Genomic DNA, 24,114 nt, shown 5'->3' with positions numbered 1-24,114 from the left:
ACTGGGCTAGTACTGGAGACAGGACAATAGTGATCTTATCCAATATGGCAACTCCAGTGCCATCAGAATATGTGGCAAAGCTACATCAGTCTTGGTGGAATGTTTTTTGAGCTACAAGAACTTACAAAAGAAATTACTTTGTACAATTTGTTCCATACTTATCAAAACAGGATATAAATTGAGTAAAACTAAATGAATAAAAAGATAACTTACTCTCACAAAGGGGAAACTTTTCTCATGGAGCTGGAAGAATTGGCTGCTCAAATTCATTAGCAGGAAGGGGAGCTATGCACTTATTTCTTGTATCACACCGATCTGCACATTTTACCCCTGGATGGTTAGGTTATCAGAAAGTCTTCAAACAGAGCTTGAGGGAAATATCAGCATTGCCTACATCTATAAGTGTGCAGCTGATAGTGTCAAAGAAGTTATTTGAATCAACATCAGGGAACCAAAAAAGCCTGACTTTAAATCTTAGTATAATATTTTATGTAATCTTTATAACACACTTGTCAAAGTATGTAGAAACACATGTGGGAATTTGGCAACATAAAAAAACTCGAGTAACATTGGGCTATATTAAATTATGCATAGTACAAGAGCAACTGACAGATGGTATTGTAGAGTGTGCTGAGACTGGTATCTATACAATGATCATTAAAATAAATTTGTCTAGATAAATGAGGTTATTTGCAGGTCTGACGCACCTAACTGAAATAAATGTTTATTTTAGGGTTACGTGCAACACGCACAAGTTATTTTAGAGGCTGCATCTGTCAGAATGTGAGTGATGTTCTGCAGAAATAAAGACACTAGTAAAGGGAGCTCACAGTAGCATGTGTAGAGCAGGGAGATATGAGTGTGAAGAGGGAGCAGCTTCTGTAAAACAACAGCACTGCACACAAAGAAACTGTCTCGACAGTGGGAGGAAATGGGAGAGATGAGTAGATAGGTAAACAATATTAGAAATCATTGGAAAATGATTTCAGGAAGTTAAAAGATCAGATCTGGGGAGCAAATAAATGGCTAAAAAGGAAGCAGCTATGTAGTGTGACAACTAGCTAGCAGGGGAATAATAGTCCCTTGCTATCTGTATCTCCCTTCTGCCCTCATGACTCTGCCCCCTCATTCTAAGAATGTTGGAAAACTGTAAAACTTCTAGGGCATAGGAAGATTGGAACTGCTATAACAGAACAAACCAGTGTCCATCCACTCCACTATCCTATCATAGACACTTGCCAGAGGCTTTAAAAAAGCGTGAAAGATACGCTGAAACATGTAATTACCCCTTGGGAAAATGTCTTCTAACCCTGAAGAATTAGAGGTTGGCTTAAGTCCTGAAGTATGAGGGTTTAGATATCCTTTCCAAAACTCTTCTTTATCTGCTTAGCATTTACTGCTGCTGGTCCTTTGATTTTGGAGACAGAGTCAACTCTCTTTTCACTTATCTGTTGAGCTTGAAATTGTACCAACCAGAGCCAAATCCATGGTGGTGTAGGATGGCATCACTAAATCTAGTCTAAATAAAATAAAAGGCTACAAAGCAAAAGCTGGAGCTACTTGTTTCTTCATGCAGCCACCTCAGTGAGCTTCACATTGTCCCTGCCAGGTCTAGTTCAGGCAGGCAGCTTCTTCAGTTTCACATGAAGTTCCTAATTCACCTGCTATGTCTTACTTGTGTCCCATGGCTGCATCTATGATATCTCCAAGCCTGAGTGAGACCTGTGTAGGACAGTATGAAGCTCTGCTGGGATGAGGTGGACAGTGGTTCTCTCTTCTGCTTCCTGCACAACCTACCCCTGTGGATGTGCAAGAGGAAAGGTGGAGCTCTTCTTGCAGTCAGTCCACAGGTCTGGATTGGAGAGTGCTGGCATCTTTAAATAAAAAAAAGCAGGGGGAGCCCACTGTATAGCCCTATGGAATACAGTGAGTGATATTAATGCTCCCATACCAACTATCAGAAAACACCAGAAATACCACAGACCCAACTACATAAGACACTGCATTTACCAGGGTAGGGAATGCTGAAATTTTAGTGACACTCACTTTACAGTACTGGATGCTCAAAATTCCATCTGTCCTGCAGAAGATTTCCTGCCCTGCAGGGTGAATTTAACTGAATAGTATTGAGTTCCTGTAAAATAAAGAACAGGAAATGCCATACTTGGTCAGACCAATGGTCCATCTAGTCCACTATCTTTTTTCAAACAAACAGTGGTTAATAAAAACCACTTTGGAGAGAGAAATCCTGAAGCAGGCATCTATACCCTCTTAGAAAATTACCTCTTAAATCCCAAATGATTATAGCCTGGCTTATACTCTGAGGTTGTCTTGAAGATTTATATCCTTTCCAAAGCACTTTATAAAAACATATTTTCTATTATAATTCTGGATAGTCTTGTTTTCCTATAAACATTCAATCCTTGTTTAATCCTGCCAAACCTTTGGTTTCAAAGCTATCTTGTGGCAATGAGTTCCACAGGCTAATTTGGATGTGGTTTGAACGGTATTTTAATCAGTTTTTAATTTACCACCTTTCATTTCCTTGACTGTTCCCATATTCTTGTATTTTGTGTGTGTGAACAGAAATTCCCACTCTATCTTCTCTATGCCATACATTATTTTGTATATTTTTATCATATGCCCTCTTATTCAGCCTCTTTCTGCAGGACTGAAGTTTTATTACAGGAACAGGTTTGTAGTTAACATACGTTACCAATTATTGCCAGGTGAAAGAACACACTGAAGTAATAATCTCAACCTATGTGTGTCCCCCTTTTATGGGTACTCTTTTATAGCTTTAAACATTTGGCTATAAAGTAAGCATCCAAAATTTTCAAAACACATTCCTCTTACAGCCCAGCTCCATTTGGGTTTTCATAACCCATGTACCTTCCCAGAGTCTCAAAGAACAATGAAGGATGGGAACTCTTTTCTACTGTAGTTTACACCAGTCTTGTATTTTTTTTGCTCCTGCAAAGGAGCCTTTATTATTTGAAACAGGAAATCAAGTAAGATGGTTCCATCAGCTAAGTGAAGTATCTCATTCTGTCCCCTGTCTATATTTTAATTGTTAGTTATTTTATAACAATAATTTCAATAACCCAAAGGAGAGACCCAATGGCCCAAAGGTCTACATGTTTCATGGTCAAAGACAAAACTTCAAAATCTAGGACTAGATCTACATTCCGACTCCAATCTCTTTGAACAACTAAACCGTTGAATCAGTTTCCAGCTTACCAGCTCCTCCAGTTCTAAAACGGAGGTTCTCCATTGGATCGGCATCGCAGCATCTGCCATGGGCTATTTACAATGGATATCATCTTAGTATGACAACCAAGTTCAGGATTTATTTGAGCTGTATCCTTCCCATACTGTTGTACGGCTGTAAACATGGACACTATGCCGTGCAGACTGGACAAAGCTGGAGGTTTTCCACACAAAATATCAATGTTATATACTGGGTATAAAGTGGAATGACTTCATCTGTAATGCAGATGTTTATGGTCATTCAGGTCTACAGACTACAGAGGCCATTGTCCGCAAGCGGTGCTTTACAGTTTTCTGACATGTCGCAAGGATGCCATAACATGTTCCAGCAAACGCCGTTCTCTAGGTGGCTTGTAACAACTGGGATAAAATTCCAGCAACTGAGGGCTGGTCTACACTGGGGGTGGGGGGAGAGATCGATCTAAGATACGCAACTTCAGCTATGTGAATAACGTAGCTGAAGTCGAAGTATCTTAGATCGACTTACCTGGTGGCCGCATGGCACGGGATCGAAGGCCGCGGCTCCCATGTCGACTCTGCTACCGCCGCTTGCTCCGGTGGAGTTCCGGAGTCAACGGGGAGCGCGTTCAGGGATCGATATATCGCATCTTAACGAGATGCAATATATCGATCCCGGATAAATCGATTGCTACCCACTGATACGGCTGGTAGTGAAGACGTACCCTGAGGGGTGAAGGCGGCCCAGAGGCAGACCCCCTATTACATGGGTTCATCAAGTCTGTTCTGATGTTGGACTCTCAGGCCAGCAAGCCTTTGCGGTTGCGCAGGAATGGACCAATGGCAAACGATCGCTACGGCCGAATGTCTGGCTGAGCATTGAAGAAGAAGAAGAAGAAGAAGAGAAAGGAGAGAGAGCTTTAAAAAGACCTGTAGCTTGGTTGATTTGGAGAGGGTATTTGAGTTCCACCTGTTATGAAGATAGGAGCGAGAGGGAGAGAAGATGGCAAAATATCTGAAATCAAAGCTCAGAGAAGGTATAATGTACATTGGTATCAGGGTAATAATCCTATCTGCCCCAGTGAAAACCAATTAAGTGCTAAACTCCTGCCTCCCTCATGGCTGCCCTATCACATACATATTTTAGAATTTCTTGTTGCACTTGTACATATTGTTGCTGGACCATTCTAATTTATAGTCTACTACTTTTGTAGGTCTTCTGCTGTTGCTACTCATTAATATGATAACATCACCTTTCTCCATCAGCCAAATTAAATTAAAAATCTCCAACAGAGGCTCCCACAGAAATCAATATCTTTGTGCCCTACAGAATTTCTTTTTACAAATTTAAGTAGGGGATTAAGTACAGGATTGATTATGTTGTTAAGATATGAACCATAAAAAGCATGTGTGATGTAGGAAGGATGTAAATGTGATACCCTTTAAATGGAAAGGGGAAATGCCAATGTACCCCTCCCACACAATAATTCTAGTGACTGATGTGTATTTGTGCAGTCCGTAGGTCTCTGGTCACTATGGATCAGTGCCAGCAACACTGCTTAGCCTACCAGCCATACATCCAGGCTCTTCTCTGTCCCAAGTAAAGCAGTTAGTCTGTGCACATATATAGAGCTATTAATATAACAAACATAACAATAGCAGTTAACATGAATCTGAGCATTTAATTTTGTCTTTAGAAGCGCCTCACTGACATTATTCCAATTCTGTACAACAAAATAAATAGTGCCAAAAAAAAAAAAAAAATCTAGTGGAAGTATCTTCAGACAAGATGATTTCTCCCGATTTAAAGACTCGTACAGCATGTAATGCATTTATTTGCATGAAGAGGGCATTATGCCAGTCAACATCTGTTCTCTCTAGAGTTGGTAATTCTGCCTCCCATAACAAGTAATCAATTCTGCCTGAAAACACACAACTATCTCTTTGTTATAGATCCTACATACTGTCCAACTTCTGTGTGCAAGTTTAGTGAATTACTTCTATAGTTAAAATTTTATTTCAGCAGTGAGACGCCATTCAAATCTCATTTCACTCCCCTCCCTCTCCCCACCCCCGAGATGTGGATGTCATTCTAAGAACTTCACTCGCATGTTTGATTACAAAATGTTTAAGGATCAGATCCTCAGCTGAAATAAATTGGCATAGCTCCTTTGAAATCAGCAGATCTATGCTAATTTACACAAACTCAGGATCAGGCCTTAAAACTTGAGAGGCATTTAAAACAGATGTGGTTACAGTGTGCAAATGAACTTAAAGTCATATGAACTTTATAATGATGGATTGGACTACATCAGCTTACAATAAAAACCAAGCTATTTTCACCATTGGAATACAGCAGGGGTCTCAAACTCAAATGACCATGAGAGCCACATGAGGACTAGTACATTGGCCTGGGGGCCGTATTACTGACACCTCCCCCCCCCACCGCCCTTGGCCCTGCCCCCACTCTACCCCTTCCATGAGGCCCTGCCCCAAGGGGGTGCAGGAGCGGTGTGGGGTGTGATGGGGGCTCAGGGCAGGGAGTTGGGGTGTGGGGTGCAGGAGGGGTCAGGGATACAGCAAGGGTGCAGGGTGCAGGGTGCGGCAGGGGGCTCAGGGCAGGGGGTTCAGCTGCAGGAGGGGTTTGGGGGGCAGGATCTGGCCCGGTGCATACTGGGGGCAGGGCAGGCTCCCTGCCTGCCTGCCTGCCCTGCCCCCACAAGAGGCTGGAACATGGGGAAAGGGGGGCGGAGGGGCTGTGTGTTTCTGTTGCTTGAGGCACCGCCTCCAGCAGCTCCCATTGGCCGCGGTTCCCCGTTCCCGGCCAATGGGAGTTGCTGGGGGCGCTGCCTAAAGTAACAGCCACACACAGCCCATCCGCCCCCCCCCCCCCCCACGTTCCAGCCTCTTCGTGGAGCTGCGCAGGGCAGGGCAGGCAGGCAGGGAGTATGCCCTGCTCCCGGTGCTCGTCCGGCCGCTCTGGTAAACGCTGGGGAAGGGCAGGGGGGCTGCGAGGGGCTCGCGGGCCGCAGAAAATCACCCCGCAGGCCGCGTGTTTGAGACCCCTGGAATACAGAGACATACAGATAATGGTTAAGAATGGATTTTTTTTTCCAATTTAAAATGGCTGCAGGAAGAAGGTGCTAGATTTTTAAAGGTATCTAGGCCTCTAAAGATGCAGATAGGTGCCTAGTGGGATTTTCAGAAGTGTCTAGGTCCTTGAATCCCATTGATTTCAATGGGAGTTAGGTGTCTAGTGCCACAACTGCTGAGAGAGAAGAAGGGGTGTCTACTGGGAGTCCACTTGCCTCTTCTACTCTAAGGGTATGTCTACACTGAAATCAAAAACACCCATGGCTGACTGGAACTGTGGGGCTGTAAAACTGTGGTATAGACATTCAGGCTGCAGCCCAAGCTCTGGGACCCCTTGCGGGGGGAATGGTCCCAAATGTCTACTCCACAGTTTTACAGCCCCGTTGCCCAAGCCCTGAAAACCCATGTCAGCTGATTCAGGCCAGTCATGGGTGTTTTTAAAGGCAAAGTAGTCCTACCCTAATAGTTCTCTCTCCCCTAGGGTTCCCCTCCTCTTGACTCTGCATAAAAAAATTACTTTGAAATGTCTAAAAATGGAGAAAACTGCATTGGCTATTTCAACATTTTCTATGGAAGATACCTCTGTTTGTATTTACATCAATACAGATTTTCAAGAGCACTGGGATGTGCCGTCCCCCATTTCTGCAAATTATTCATGCAAATAATCTTTGGCTGACTGCGGGCCTGCTTGGGGACGTGAACTGTTTTTAGATGCATTTCTTCTCTTGTCAGATTTCTCTTTTCCTTGCTGTATCTGGTGACCACAAGATGATACAGTGCTGCATCATCATGTGATATCAAGATCTGTGTTAACAGCCACCAAAATGTATGGGTTTCCCTGTCCTGACTTGATCTAATTTAGCCACTGGAAGAAAATAAAACAGCAATGATTCCAGCAAGAGGAATGATGCTAGAGTTGATCCCAAAAGCAGTATGCATTAGTAACCTGATTATTTTCCATCTGCTAAGAGGTTTATGCCAATACAGAGGACGAAGCTAAGACAAATGACAATGGTCAGTTTTACAGTTCTTGTTTTGATGGACTTGCTTCTGATAAATAACAATGTTGGGTAAAATTTTCAAAAGCACCTCAGTCATTTAGGAAGCTAAAATTCATTCACTTTAATGCCACTAAGTTATTTAATGCCTTCCCCTCTGTGCATTTTTACACCAGAAGAGAACATTAAGACTGAAGAGATTTGCTGATTAGCTGGCATCTAGAGACCCAAGGAAGCACTGAACCTTTGTTGTGATGTCATGTAATATTTTTGTACCATAGAATAGCTCTGTCCTTAAATAAGTCAGAGAGGCTAAGACAATAATTGGACTTCACTGGAAATATCCTGGAATATATAAATTTAGGGCTGGGAGGGGTCTCAAGAGATTATCAAGGCCAACCCCTAGTGTTAAAGCAGGACTAAGGCTATCTAAGTGTTTGTCTAACCTGTTCTTAAGCACCTCCAATGATGGAGGGTACCCAACCTCCCTTGGAGTCCTATTCCAGAGCTTACCCATCCTTATAGTTAGATATTAGGTAAAACTTTCTAACTCAAATATCCCTTGCTGCAAAATAAGCCACTTACTACTAGTTCTACTAAACATCTTTATAACAGCCCTTAGTCTTCAGGTATGTTATCAGGTCTCGCCCCAGTTGTCTTTTCTCAAGGCAAAACATGCTCAGTTTTTTAACCTTTCCTCATAGATCAGGTTTTCTAAACCTTTACTCATTTCTGTTGCTCTCATCTGGACTCTCTCCAATTTGTCCACATCTTTCCTAAAGTGTGGTGCCCAGAGCTGGACACAGTACTCCAGCTGAGGCCTCACCAGTACCAACAAGAGTGGGACAATTACCACTTTGTTTTACGTACCACCCTCCTGTTAACACACTCCAGAATGATATTCTCCTTTTTTGCAATTGCATCACACTGTTGATTCTCATCCAGTTTGAGATCCACTATGATCCCCAGATCCTTTTCTGCAGAATTACCACCTAGCTAATTATTCCCAGTTTTGTAGCTGTGAATTTGATTTCCCCCCACCCCCTTCCTAAGTAAAGTAATTTGCACAGTTTCTATAAAGAACTATATCGCAATGAGAAATTTCTCCAAGGTCTAACTGCCTATACAGTCCATAAACAGAGCTTGTAACTCTAATAGCACCATCTGTTGACTCTCAGTGTTATTTGGGCAACTATCATGTGCAATAAAACTGCAAATATTAGCAGAAGGACCACCTCTCTTTACTACTATGTTCAATATTTGCAGCATCCATTTTGTTTGAAATGGTTCCCCAGGACCCTTTATGAGTGAATGGTTGGGATCTCTGCTTTGGCTTCTGTGTAACTTCAGCCACTGAATGAAACAACCATATAACACTTCAGCAAACAGAACAAGAGCACTCAGTGGAAATGCCATGTGCTCTGAATATCCACACCAGTCAAAATGTCTTAGATTGGTGAGGTCAACAACATGCCCACTTCCTCATCAAGAAATTGCATAACACTGTTTACTGCTTCTTGAAAGGTTTGTGATCCAAATTATAGTTGCTATATTACTGTCAATTGCAGTACACTGTGCCTCACTTTTAGAGACAAACATCTTATTTCTTTGCTGAGGTTATTAGATTTTGTGCTTTAAATTCAAATCCCTCTTTGGTCTCCATGTTTTCTCTTGAAATCGTTTGCATTTTGGACAAGAAGATAGATTTCTTTCCCTTGATATGATTTTGACTTCTCATATCAGAGGTAGAAGAGTGTGGCACAGTTTCAGGTTATTTGGAGGAGCCAATTTTCTAGGATTAATGTCTCAATCAAGTGGAAGTACAGTTTCAATTTTTTTTCTTAAAAGATGCATCAAATCACATCTTTCTCTTCCCTGGCAAACATTTTACTTATTTTGCAGCCTGCAAAAATTTTGAGTCATGTCTTCTCTTAGGTCACCACAGCAGGGGCAGATTTGATTGTCAAAACTGCATACAGATTTGTTCCAGAAAGACTTATTGACTGAAGCTGGGTGGCTATACCTTACTCAAAGAAACAAGAGTAAATTCACATCAGGTAAGGTTCTCCACTTGTTCACATTTTTAACTCAATATGTTCTTTTCTATTCAGAAGCTGACACCATTTTTTTACACCAGTTTTAAAAGAGGCTCCTCTAAGACTGATGTCGACAGGGGTGCTTTTAAAGACAAATTTCACCAACCCAGGAATCTGCAGTAACTGTGATACCCTCCTATCAACAACAGGAGATATTACAGTGTGACAGTTGCCATGAAGTACCAAATATGGAGGTTTCTATGGTTCTCATTATATGATGCACAGATTGATAAGCAAGGGCTGATTAGGTGGGAAGTGCCTTGTGCATCCCCATGCCTCTCAGAGACCAAACCTGGGTCAGTTAGAGGAAGCCATGTTCCTTTGTGAAAAATACTGTGTGTCAGTGCCTGATACAGCGTGAAAATGCTACTGAGGTGAAGGAGCAAACAACACACTAACTTCGTATGTGATCCCTAGGAACTCTCCCTCCCTTGAGTCATTGTCAAGCCGCTTAAGTAGGACCAAAGTGTTGTAAAAATCCTTTAAAAAAACCACAAGATTTACTATGAATATAAATGGCAGCGTTGGGGATGTCAGTCCCCTCAGCCACGCGATTGTCACTTCTATTTGCATCTTTCCCTAGAGCAGCTGAACACAGCCTAGATGAGAACAATTTATACCTCCCCTTCAACTCCCACAAAGTGCTCTTTCTGTAGAATAAAGTAGTGGCCTCCTTCAGTCCAACACCATCGTCTCTCCATAAATCAGCTGGTGGCAGCTGCAGGCACTTGTTACTTTTCTCAGAGTCCTAGCGCCTCAAATCCTTAATGCATTTGACTGCCACAGTCTCAGATCTGGATGCTCTAAGTTGTCCTTAAATATAGTACTCCTGCAGCCTTTCTGCCAGCCTAGTAAACCAGCTTGTCACTCATCTTTAACTAGACATTTCTACAGTTTAGCTTGTTTTAATTTTAAATATTTTCTGTTGTATTTTGCATGATACATTTAACTTTATGTTGACTAAACCAAAAAGTTCCTGGCTGCCATACTAAAAACAACTCAGTTCAGCAGATGTTGTACCTGTCATTCTAAGTTTTGTGTCTCTCTCTACAAGGATGGAAAATTGGTTTAGTGAGAGTCCCTATTGATCTGCACTTAGGCTTGTAACATCAATGCCTTCAAAGTTTGCACTGGCATGCATCAGCCCTACTCTACTATGCCAGATGGTAGGGCAAGACTAAGGTGTGTTTCTCTCCATTTTTGCTTTAACAGTATTCAGACTGCTGCCATACACAGAGGGTGACATTATGCCAACATAAACCACTTAGTCCTCAATGCTCATCTAAACAGCTGGAAAAAGCTGGCATCTGATTAATATCGTGGTGGTGTACACGATAAGTCTATATGAAAAATAAAGGAAACTACTTGCGGATTTGTAAAAATCCACAACATGATAGCTGATAGTTAGAACTGGGAGAGTATAATACAACCTCAGTTGTCTAAAATATAGTTCTTGTAGTCTATCATTGAAAACTCCCTCAGGTATTTGATATTATTTTTTATCCACATTCAATGTCCTGTATGATACTCATATCAGCAGGGATTTGCTGTATAGTGAATCTCATGTACAGTCCTTGGCAGACATCTATACTCACAGGGGAATGTAACAAGAGGAATGCTAGCTTTATTTTTGCACTTTCAACGTAATCAGTTGATAGGTCCCTAGGGAAATGTTGCTCCTTTCTTTTATGAATGGGGGATTTCGGAGAGCAACACCTAATAAAAATAATACCTAGAACTTACACTCCATGTTTTTTTATCTTCAAAGTACCTTATAAACAAACATGAATCAAACCTCACCACACTAATGTGAGTTAAGATAGCTAATACAAGCATCTGTATTTTACAGATGGGAAATGGAGGCAGAGAGGTCAAGTGATTTGCCCAAGGCCCAGTCTCACCAGAGTTCCCACCTGCCAGCACTGTGCTCAGACCATTAACTGTGCCTCCTACAAACTGATCAAGCCATTGGCATTCCCAAAAAGAATGTACACCAACACAACAAGCTTCTTCTGACTATACATCGGCACGTTAGCTTGCTCTTTTGTCAATTAGACTTTCTACAGTGGCCCCAAGAAAACTATTTTCAGTGAGACACTTTTTGGAAAGTATGTCTTAAGTAATTTGCTGGCATCTAGGTTTGGGGTGGGGAATGGAGATCAATAGAGTCACCAACTCCTCTAATTCCAGAGAAGAATATTAGTGTATTCTAAAAAATTAACAATCTACATCAACAGGAGCTGGAGGTTTTTCACCTTTCTCCGCAGCATGGGGCAGGGGTCGCTTGCTGGAGGATTTTCTGCGACTTGAAGTCTTTAAATCATGATTTGGGGACTTCAGCAGCTGAGTCAAGGGAGAGAATTATTCCAGGAGTAGGTGGGTCAGCTTTTGTGGCCTGCATCATGTGGGAGGTTAGACTAGATGATCATAATGGTCCCTTCTGACCTTAAAGTCTATGAGTCTATGAGGAGCTGGGGAATAGAAAGATACTGCCAGGAGCACAGAGATGGCATGGAACCACTACTCAAATTGCCTGGTCCTCCAATGCCTATAAGAAATCCCTGGGGGTTTGTGAGTAGTCCCTCAACATGTTCTGCAAGTGGTCAGACCCATTCCTACAATGAATATCAGGATAAGCCTCCATAAGGAAAATCTCACAAGGATTCACCCCTCCCTTTCTTTTGCAGGTTTTCCTGGGGGAAGAAGTAATGAGGCTCCCCATTATTTTATTATTATTTTCATTCCCAGTACAGCAAAGGAAAATCCAGTTCTAATAGTTTCATTCTGTTCCATGTCCCCCAGCCCATTCACTGTCTCTAGCCAATGCTTTTATTTTAGGCACTCCAAAAGTAAATGTAGTGTAGTACCTCAAACACCACTGCATTGCCAGCATTCATGTGAGTTTTCTTCCTAATTTTATGTAGCTTTTTCTGGACTGGGGTGTAAATCATTAACTAGGCAAGAGCAAGTTAGTCTATATTTGGAGGAAATGGTCTTATTTCTCATGAGCAAGTACACTGCTCTACAGCCAAAATGCTTCTGAAATAAATGTAGTCAAACTTTACTAATTCTGGGTCACTGAGAACGAAAATGATGCTTAAAATTGTTGATTGGCTCTAGTTTTCAAGATATGCTATTGGGTCAGTATATACGACCCTTGACTTGGAAATGGCGGAGGATAAGTGAGTTATAAAGGGAAGGGATCTCAATTTAAACCAGAAATGACTAAAATACATCTTTGACTGGATCTATGAATAAATCTATGACTGGGTTTGGACAGTATTTGCTTTTTAGGCAAAACAATGAATGATGCAATCTGAAGCTGGTATTGCATCATACATGATATGAATTGCATCATGTTATTCCTAGAAGTCATGGATGATGCAATCATAATGAAGCTTACATCACTCTGCTGAACAAATTGCCCTATATCAGCTCTAGAAATCATACAGTGTCGTGCTCTCTTATTTGTCAGAGTTTGATTTTGCAAAGGGACACATTTCTGTTTAGCCAAAGTGAGCAGAGATGCCTCGTACTTGTGTGAACAGTGCAGATAACTTCTGCTATGTTTGTGGTGAAGTGACTTTTGCATCACAAAAGCGCAGTATAACCACTATGGTTAAGAAAGCCTATCTCCTTTATTTTGGCTGCAAAATTGGAGATCAGGACAAGAGGTGGGCCCCACACATATGCTGCAACATTTGTGCAACAAATCTTCGCCAGTGGTTGAACAGGAAAAGGAAATCTATGCCTTTTGCAGTGCCAATGATTTGGAGAGAGCCAACAGATCATACCAGCAATTGTTAGTTCTGCATGGTGCCTCCAGTTGGGAAAGGTGTGTCAAAGAAGAAAAAGTGGACTGTGCATTATCCAAACATTCCATCAGCTATACGCCCAGTACCCCACGGAGAAGGACTGCCGGTTCCTGATGCACCAGAATCATTCTCACTTGAGTCAGACGAGGAAGAGGATGAAACTTCTGGTCCTGAACCATCAATGTCACAGGACCCACATTTTTTCCCATCCTCCCCCTCTGAACCACACCTCGTAACACAAGATGGACTGAATGACCTTGTCAGTGATTTGGAACTACCCAAGAGTAAGGCAGAGCTGTTGGGCTCCAGACTACAGCAGTGGAATCTCCTGGCAGGTGATGTTAGGGTTTCCATGTTTCGTGACCGTCAAAAGGAACTTGTCCCATTCTTCTTCATGGAAGGTGATCTTATAGGCTGCAACAACATCGATGGTGTGATGGCAGCCCCCAACATAGTTCACGATCCAGATGAGTGGAGACGGTTCATTGATTCATTGAAGATGAATCTTAAAGCTGTTTTACTGCATAATGGCAATGTTTTGCCACCAATTCCAGTTGGTCATGCAGTCCATATGAAGGAAACCTATGACAACATGAAACAACTTTTGAGGTGCATAAACTATGACCAACATCAGTGGCAGCTTTGTGGCGATTTGAAGGTTGTTGCTCTCTTGCTTGGTCTGCAGACTGGATACACAAAGTACTGCTGTTTTCTCTGTGAATGGGATAGTCGTGCAAGAGATTCCCACTACATCAAGAAAGATTGGCCACTCTGACAGTCACTGGAGCCTGGGAGGAAAAGTGTTCAGCATCCACCACTGGTTGAATCAAGGACGATTTTGTTACCACCCTTACACATCAAGCTGGGTCTGATGAAGAACTTTGTCAAGGCCATTGACAAAACACAAGCAGCTTTCAAGTACCTCCGTGGAAAATTTCCAAGGTTAAGTGAAGCTAAGATAAAGGAAGGTGTCTTCGTTGGTCCTCAGATTCGTGAACTTCTTCGAGATGATGCATTTGACCATGCACTGTGTGGCAAGAAAAAGACGGCATGGAAAGCCTTCCAGTTAGTGGTAATAAATTTTCTCGGAAACAACAAGGCAGACAACAACAGGTTGTTGGTGGAAAACCTCCTCAAGGCATACAAAAGCCTTGGTTGCAACATGTCACTAAAGGTACATTTTTTGCACTCTCATCTAGATTTTTTTCCACCGAACTGTGGAGCAGTGAGCGATGAGCATGGCGAGCAGTTTCACCAGGACATTGCAACAATGGAGAAATGCTATCAGGGCAAATGGAGCCCATCAATGCTTGCAGACTATTGCTGGACAGTGACAAGAGATGCTCCATTTAATGAATACAAGTGACAAGCCAAGAAGCGCCGAGAAGACACTGACTAGGACTAAACTATACATAATAGTTTTTTTGCCTTTTGTTTCATAATAAATTTTATTTATATAATCCTTTTGCTGATTTTTAAAGTGTTACATAAACAGGACAGGTGAAATATTATCATGTAAAGCAACCATAAACACATGAAAAGACCTAGGTTTACAATTTATGATTAAAACTCTACTATCTACACAATATACATAGACATAAAATGTAAAAACTTAAATATCTTAGAAACAGTAGCCAATCAGTTGTTTTAATTGTCATGTTTGAATTCAGCACATCAAAATACATAATAAATAGTACATTTTCTCTCTGAAGCAGACGACTTCTCAAAAATTGTAGACCAGTGCTATTACTCACTGTCAGAGATGGAGTGAGCTGGGCAAGTCCCTTCATCCCTTGGTTTCAGTCTCCCCACTATGAAATGAGGATATTAAAATTACCCTGCCTGCTGAGGGTGCAATGAGGATGTATTAGTCTCCATGAGATGTGCAGGTACGCTGCTACAGGAGCTCATGTAAACAGTGTGTGGTGGGTAACACTGGTTGTTAGACAATTCTTGCAATTTCTTCGCACATCGCATGAATACAGCTCAGACAGGAGCCAGTCTCCCAATGACCCAAAAACTGCAGCCTGCTCCCAAATTTCAGCTCTGCCCATAAGGGGGACCCTCTCTGATTGGCTGCTCTTCCCCACACCCCCACCACCTGGGGAAGAGCAGGCCATTGGAGCTGCTGCAGGAATCAGGCAGCTCTCCCCCTGCCTCCTATGAGGCAACATCATTGGCACAGAAGGAGGGAGCAGAAAGAGCCCTGCAGTTCAGGGCAGCTCTGCTCCTTCCTCCCCACCTGTGAACACTGGCATGGCTCCTCCATCCCTCCCCACTCTCTCCTTGCACCACCTGGGCCTGGGTTAGGGGGGAGAAGGAGTGAAAAGCCTCTGGAGCAGCCCCCTCCCTCCCCAACCCTCAGGAGGGGTCTGAAAAGCTTGGGAGGAGCGGGTGCTAGAGGACTTGTGACAAGAAGGACTTGGGGGGCAGAACTAACTGCGTGCAGAATTAATTGTTCGCTGGAGTCGAGCAGATGTGGAAGGATGAAAGCTCCTGCAGTGGGAGCCAAAAAAAAAATGGTGAGTGTTGCCAACACTAATTCTCTCTCTGACACACTCACACACACAATTGGCAGCAGGGGCCAGTCCAAAAAAAAAAAAAAAAAGACAGACCAAAAAGCATACATCTTTGTTTTCAGGGTTGGTAATCCTTGTGTAAGAGCTGTGGCTGGCCTCACACTTGACATAATAAGACTTATCAGAGCCCCTATTCTAAGGCATGCCAATATATACATTTTGATTTTTAAAAATCTCCATTTGTTTTATGTTAATACAATGTGGAAACAAAATTTCTATTTTCAGATTTTTTATCTGTTCAAAAAAACAAAATGTAACATGGTAAATAACCCTTGTTATTGATGTTTAAAATTGTTCTTGATGTTTAAAAATATCTGAGACATTTAACTTTGAAAGTGCCTAATGTATATTCAGAATATCCACATTTACTGTTAAAAATAAATTTCCAAGTTTTTTATAGCAAGTCACAAATACTTGTAATTAATACCAAAGAGCTGATCTATCTCTGTGTTACTCCAGTTCTGCACCCCTATAACTCCACTGGAATACCTCAATGCTACAAAAGTAATCAGCCAGGCCCTCTTTCACAGTGCTGAGCTGGGTCTTAAAAGAGCTGCTGGTTGCTTAAGTCCTGACAGGGCAATCTGATTGAGCTGTTTCGCTAGAAACTGGGAGGTATGCCTCAGATGGAGAGTTAGGGTAGAATACCTATGTGGAGCTGCTGGGATCCATGAGATTTGTGGGTAGGTACCATTGCTTAACCTACCAGAGAGCAAATCTCACCTCCCTCAGTGGAACAATTTGGGAGAAAGCTTCACAGATGTCCTCTCCTTAATATCCCCTTCTGCAGGTTTTCCCAGGGAAAGGTTGATTGGGAACATAGCCTTGACTGATATTAAGCATCAAGGAGACTACTACCTATTGTTGAAATTAGCTAGTGCTGTGAGGACAACAGAAGATCTCCAGGGCCTGAGGAATGGTTCATTTCCATTGCAGGAGGGAGGGGAAGTGGCTCCACCCAGGGGTTTGTTAGGGTTTTGTGCATGGTTACAAATTTCACCCAAAGTGAGAAAGCAGAAGTCTTTGAACATAAACTTGTACATATTGAAGATGCATCAATATCCAGTGACAAATGCCAAGAAAATAAACTTTCATTGATACTAAAACAAAACATTTTTTGATAAGACACTGAGCAATTTTCTCTCTCTCTGCTTTGTTTTCATAGGGAAAACTGTGGTGCTTTGCAATAACAAGGGGGGAATCAGTGAGGGAATCTGCTCAATATCTTGGATGAATATACACACATGCAAGGAGTATGGGGAATAAACAGGAATATTAGCACACAAGGCTACATTATGACTTAATGGGCATCAGAGACTTTGTGTGCTAAATCTCAAGACTGGAATATTAGCACAGAAGAGCTGTGACATTCTGCTCAGGACACCCAGAACCCTAAGCCACTGTGCTACCTCTTTGTCTCAGCAAGAGCCAGCTTTGCTGAAGATTAGACTGTGTATCAGCTCCCTGCCACATCTGTCTGTCTGCCCCACCAGCAAAATCCTTGAGACGCTGCCAGGCTAAACCCTGTCCTGCCGGTAACTATCAGTGAACACTAGTTCCCCAGAGGCATATCTCTGCAGTGTTCACTCGCTCTCACTATGAAACTCACTGAAATTATTACGTTTGCTGCCTCCAAAGTGACAGTGTACACACCAGCTGGTTAGGTTAGCTGTAGCCTCGCACATCACTTTAATACACAGCACTGATACAATTTTGTAATAAAAACAAGAATAAGTTTATTCATTAAGAACAGAGATTTAAGTGAAACTAACCAAGAGGGGAAAAAAGACAAGTATGGCTGCAAACAAAACAAAAATAAAACATGCTTTCTAGTGTCTAAAGCTTAGCAGATTACAATGTTGGTCTCAGGCAATTTCTCACCTATAGTCAGTTGCCAGAGACTTCAACCCACATGGTTGAAGGATCCACTTTTCACCGATTGCAAGAGCTCTGACGGCCTTTGTCCCTTAAGTGATGGGTCCCTGAAATGTCTTTTTGCATGCCTTATATTACCCAAAGACTGTTATCTCTTTCTCAAGAGCCAGGGAGGCATCCTGGGATGCAGACTCTGTCCCCTGGCATGCTTACTAAAATGTCTCTGCTGCTGCTTGGTGGCTTTGTTTGCCTCCAAACAAACATGTTTACAGCACATGTGACTTTTAGGTACTGTGACAGACCCAGACCAGTGGGGTACAGGAGTTTGGTACAGTGCAAATAGTTTTCTGTTCCCTGAGTAACCAGAGCAGGGGCTGCACTAGAGTAATCAGGAACCTGCTAGAACCAGTTAAGGCAGGAAGGCTAATTAGGACACCTGGAGCCAATTAAGAAGAAGCTGCTAGAATCAATTAAGGCAGGGTAATCAGGGCACCTGGGTTTTAAAAAGGTGCTCACTTCAGTTTGTGGTGTGAGTGTGAGGAGCAAGGAGCTGTGAGGGTGTGCTGCTGGAGGACTGAGGAGCACTAGCATTATCAGACACCAGGAGGAAGGTCCTGTGGTGAAAATAAGGAAGGTGTTTGGAGGAGGCCATGGGGAAGTAGCCCAGGGAGTTGTAGCTGTCATGCAGCTGTTACAGGAGGCACTATAGACAGCTGCAGTCCACAGGGCCCTGGGCTGGAATCCGGAGTAGAGGGTGGGCCCGGGTTCCCCCCAAACCTCCCAATTGACGTGGACTGTGGGTTCTTCCAGAGGGGAAGGTCTCTGGGCCATTCCCCAACCCACATGGTGAATCTCTGAGGCAAGAAAATCTGCCAATAAGCACAGGACCCACCAAGATAGAGGAGGAACTTTGTCACAGTACATATTAAAATAGTTGTCTGTTAGGAGTAGCGAGTGTGTCAGGCCTCATATGAGTTACAGGAGGGTGGCTCCTCTGCCAGTTAGCATTGAGGGGTTCTTAGGGTCACGGGGCTATAGCTTGTTCCAAGAAAAAGAAAGAGAACAGCAGAATAAGAACAATGGTCTTAAATAAAAGTACACTTTCCCAGACTCAGAGAACTGGTAGGTAAAGACCCCTGGCAAGAAAATATAAGGGATAAAGGAGTGCAGGAGAGCTGGCAGTTTCTTAAGAAAACAGCATTAAAGGCACAACTACCAAATATCCGATGTGAAGGAAAGATAGGGAGAATAGTATGAGGCCAACATGGCTTCTCCAGGATCTCTTTAATGACCTGAAAATGACAAATGAGTCCTATAAAAAAGTGGAAACATGGGCAAATTGTTAGAGATGAGTACAAAAGAATAACACAAGCATGTAGGGACAAAATCAGAAAGACTATGGGACAAAATACACCTAGCAAGGTATATAAAAAGCTATAAGAAGGTTATTTAAATATAGGAGGAACTTGAGAAACATGAAGGAAAGTGTAGGTCCCTTGCATAGTAGAAAAGGAGAGCTAATAACGGATTACATCAAGAAGGCTGAGGTGGTTAATGCCTATTTTGCTTTGCTCTTCACTAAAAAGGTTGATGATGACCAGATACTCAGCACAATTGAGATTAACAACAAGGGGGGAAGAATGGAAGTAAAAATAGTGAAAGAACAGGTTAAAGAATATTTAGATATGTTGGATGTATTCAAGTCAGTGGAACATGATGGAATTTATCCTAAGTCCTTAAGGAATTAGCTGAAACAACCTTGGAACCATTAACAATTATCTTTGAGAACTCATGGTTGGACAAATGAAGTCCCAGAGGACTAGAGAAGGGCAGACATAACACCTCTCATTAAAAGGGGGAACACAGAGGACACGGAGAATTATAGACCAGTCATCTTAACTTCCATGCCTGGAAAGACACTGGAGCAAATTATTAAACAATCAGTTTGTAAGCACCTAGAGCAGGGGTGGGTGAGCGGGGGCCGCATCCAGCCCTTCAGAAGTTTTAATCCAGATCCCGAGCTCCCGCTGGGGAGTGGGGTCTGGGGCTTGTCCCACTCTGGTGCTCCAGCTGGGGAACGGGGCTGGGGGCTTGCCCTGCTCCGCGTGGCTCCCAGAAGCAGTGGTATGTCTCCTCTCCAGCTCCTACGCATAGGGGCAGCTGGGGGTCTCCGCATGCTGCCCTTACCCCAAGCGCCACCCCCGCAGCTCCCATTGGCTGGGAACCATGGCCAATGGGAGCTGCAGGGGCGGCACCTGTGGATGGGGCAGTGTGCAGAGGGGGGGTCATGCCACTGCTTCCGAGAGCTGCTTGAGGTAAGTGCTGACCGGAGCCTGCACCCCTGACCCCCTCCCATGCCCCAACCCCTTGCCCCAGCCCTGATCCCCCTCCCACCCTCTGAATCCATTGGTCCCAGCCTGAAGCACCCTCCTGCACCCCCAACCCCTCATCCCCAGCCCCACCCCAGAGCCCGCACCCCTACCTGGAGCCCTCACCCATCCCCCCATGCCCCAACCGCCTGCCCCAGCCTGGAGCCCCCTCCCATACCCTGAACTCCTCATTTCTGGGCCCATCCCAGAGCCCCCTCTCCAGCCAGTGCCCTCACCCCCTCCCACAATTTCATGAGCATTCATGGCCCGCCATACTATTTCCATACCCAGATGTGGCCCTCAGGCCAAAAAGTTTGCCCACTCCTGACTTAGAGGGTGAGAAGGTTATAAGGAATAGCCAGCATGAATTTGTTAAAAACAAAACATACCACCAACCTAATTTCCTTCTTTAACAGATTTACAGGTATAGTAGATTGGGGACAATCAGTAGACATTATATATATATAATTTTGTTTTCAGTAAGGCCTTTGACACAGTCCCGTATGACATTTTCATAGCAAACTAGAGAAATGTAGTCTAGATGAAGCTACTATAAGGTACGTGCACAACTGGTTGAAAGGCTGTATTCAAAGAGTAGTTATTAATTGTTTTACTGTCAGACTGGGAGAGTTTATCTAGTGGAATCTTGAAGTGGGCACCACACTTTAAGAAAGATGTGGATAACTAAGGCCTGGTCCCCACTAAGTCCCCACTTCGGACTAAGGTACGCAAATTCAGCTACGTTAATAACGTAGCTGAATTCGAAGTACCTTAGTCCGAACTTACCGCGGTCCAGACGCGGCAGGAAGGCTCCCCCGTCGATGCCGTGTACTCCTCTCGGCGAGCTGGAGTACCGGCGCCGACTGCGAGCACTTCCGGGATCGATCCCAGAACATCGATTGCCTGCCGCCGGACCCTCCGGTAAGTGAAGACAAGGCCTTAAGAGAGTCTAGAGGAGACAAAAATGAGAAAAGGTTTAGAAAACCTGACCTGTGAGGCAAAGTTTAAAAAGAAAATGGGTATGTTTAGTCTTGAGAAAACAAGACTGCAAAGTACCTGATAACAGTCTTGAAATACGTTAAGGACTGTTACAAAAAAGGTGTTGATCAATTGTTCTGCACATCTATTAACGGTAGGGCAAGAAGTAATGGGCTTAATCTTCAGCAAGTGGGATTTAGGTTAGTTATTAGGAAAAATATTCTAACTATAGGGGTAGTTAAATTCTAAAATAGGCTTAAAAGGTTGTGGAATCCCCATCATTGGTGGTTTCTAAGAACAGGTTGGACAAACACCTATCAAGGATGGTCTTGGTGTACTTGGTCCTGCCTCAGTGCAGATGGCTGGACTTGATGATCTCTTGAGATCCCTTCTGGCCCTACATTTCTCTGAAATTGCTTTAGAATTTTATATTTGATTATATGGGACATAAAATAAGGTGATCAAAAAAGTCTCTATGGTGGTTCTTGCTTGATTTGCAATATAAAGTGGAGAAAGCCTGACTTTATAGACTCTAAAATATAAAAAGGACCTGAAATCCGATATATAGCCTTTTTGTTGTTGTTGGCTTCAATAAATCTTCATTTTATCTTCTCAGCAGTGCACATCTTTATCTTCCAAACAATGACCACTTCCGAGATATACTGCAGAGCTGCTGATTGTATTCCCCCGCTCTCTCCTCCCCTCTCCCTCCCACTCCTCCCCCACAAGAATCCATGTGTGATGGGGTTGGGCTTACCAGTTGCACTGCCTAGTGGCTAGGTCACTGGGCTTCCACTTTGCCCCTATATCCAGTACCTACTGCTGGCAACCATTCCAACACTGTGACAGCTCACCCCTTGGTAGGTGGCCACTCACCCTCCCCCCGCCCCGCTGGGTTTCCAATTCAGTTCACTCCCTTTCAGGGTAACAGAGTTCAAAGAAACATATAGACTTCCACATCCTCACAACAGGGAGGGCTTTAATCTACCCTCTGACCCTTGGACGTGGCTTGCCCTTGCCTTGGTGCTTTCAGCATCTCTTAATTAGATAGCCATACTTGAATCTTTAAGAAAAAGAAAAGAAACAATTTAGCACCATCCAGGTGTAGATTTCACGAGGTATACAGATGCATACAAGTATGCTGGATTCTAAAGCTATATACAGCTGGTAGTTGATAATGTATAGTTAGATTATCAGTGACTCTTCGCTTTGCATCTTTTTTTAACTTTCTGGCATGAAAGAACCAGCTCATCACATTACATATTACCATTAGGACCCATTACCACAGCTTGATCTTTCATTAAAGTATCAATATTCCTCCCAACACCCTTTGCTCCAAAATTCCCAATTAAATTATGGCTTTAATTGTCTGCTGTCATTGATGGATAGGTAAAATACATGAACATAGTCTGCAGCAGCAATTGAAAGTACTTGCCTTGATGCTGAATTACAGTGTGGATTTAAATGTTCTTTCTTTAATGCATGAGAAACTGTCATAAATCACTGCTTCAGCAAAGTCCTCTTTTAACAGTGTTTCCTGAACTGTGGTCCCAGAGGGCACTTACTGGTGGCCTGCGGAAAGCTGGCTGTTCATATGATGTTGGCCCCTCCTGATTTCCAGCCTCTGTAACTGAATTGTGTGACAGCTAAAATCACAATAAATATCTCCCTAATATCACTGTTCCAGGTCATCAACTGCTATAGTTGTCACAGGGATGTTATTTCTTTGCTATTAGGCAGGGAGGTAGATCCAGGAGACTATTTATTAAAAAGTGGTCCATGCTTTGAAAAAGCTTGAGAACCCTTTCTATAACTCAGCACTGATAAACACTAAAGATATACATTCAACTTAGTGATTTGATTGTTTTATACTAGATTACGAACTTAAAATTGTGCTGGAACGGATTTATGGTTCTGGTTAGGTTAAAATGAGGTCAGCATCTTAAAGGCACTTTTGTGGTATTTATATAGACAAATCATATGATTCTAACTGGGTGAGTTAAATGTAGGCCTGGGTATTTCAATATAAAACACCTGGGTTCAAGAAAAGCCTCAAGTCTCTTTCCCCTTTTGAACCACTAAAATGTAGGTAGACTGTGAAGTTGGCAGCTGTTTACTATAAGGTAACCTCCTGCCTGCCAAATAACAGGGCAGCTGTTGGCTCCCATCCACTTTCCTGATAGAAAAAGGAATACTGAGTTCATTACAATCAGAATAGAACTAAAAATGGTAAATTCACCAAATTGGAAGGATGTGAGCTTAAGTGGTACATGTATGTTGTGTTGGCATTCTGCACAGGGGTAAATTCCACCACAATATTTGATTGCAATATAGCTACCAAATTGTAAAAATGATACATATCTATTTCTAGTCTGGAAGCATTGCAGGAAATTGTGAGATCTACAGCACTAACTCTTAAAGTGCCTCCCAGAATACTTCTTTGTTGAGCTAGTCTCTGTGCTCAGGAAAGATGGCTGGATATCCTCTTTTGTTCCTCTCAGTTGAAAAATCCATTTTCATCTCACTTGTCATCTTCTTTGGGTTTTTCCTCTCATACGGGGAAAAAATAGTGTTAATCATAAACACAGATGTATATTACATATCAAAACTAATGTCAACGCCATGTTAAAGTTGAGAAATCAAGGGCAGAAATGTCAATAAGAAATTTCTTCCCGCAACCATCTAGGCCCGTCTCATCCATCCAGCTTACTAATATTGGATTATTCGTAAACTCAGCAAAAGGCTGCAACAGCTGCAGAAAGTGGCTTCTCTCTTGCTGCATAGGAGGAGGACAAAGGATTTGGGCAAAATTTCCAAAGCACCTAAGTGTTTTAGGAGCTAAGTCCCACCTTCAACAGTGATTTAAGCACTTAGGCCCATATCTTCAAAGATATTTCAATGCCTAACTCCCGCTGATTTCACTGAGTTAGGGGCCTAAATACCTTTGAGGATCTGAGAGATAGGAACATAACTCCAATGAAAGTTAGGCTCCTAAATGCCTAAGTCACTTTTAAAAATGGGACTAAGACTCCTAAGTCACTTAGGGTGCTTTTGAAAATGTTACCCAAATTCCATGATTAACA

This window comes from Malaclemys terrapin, chromosome 9 (assembly GCF_027887155.1).
Source record: "Malaclemys terrapin pileata isolate rMalTer1 chromosome 9, rMalTer1.hap1, whole genome shotgun sequence".
NCBI lineage: Eukaryota > Metazoa > Chordata > Testudines > Emydidae > Malaclemys > Malaclemys terrapin.
The sequence above is the reverse complement of the archived record's forward strand: the minus strand, read 5'-3'. Positions refer to the sequence as shown.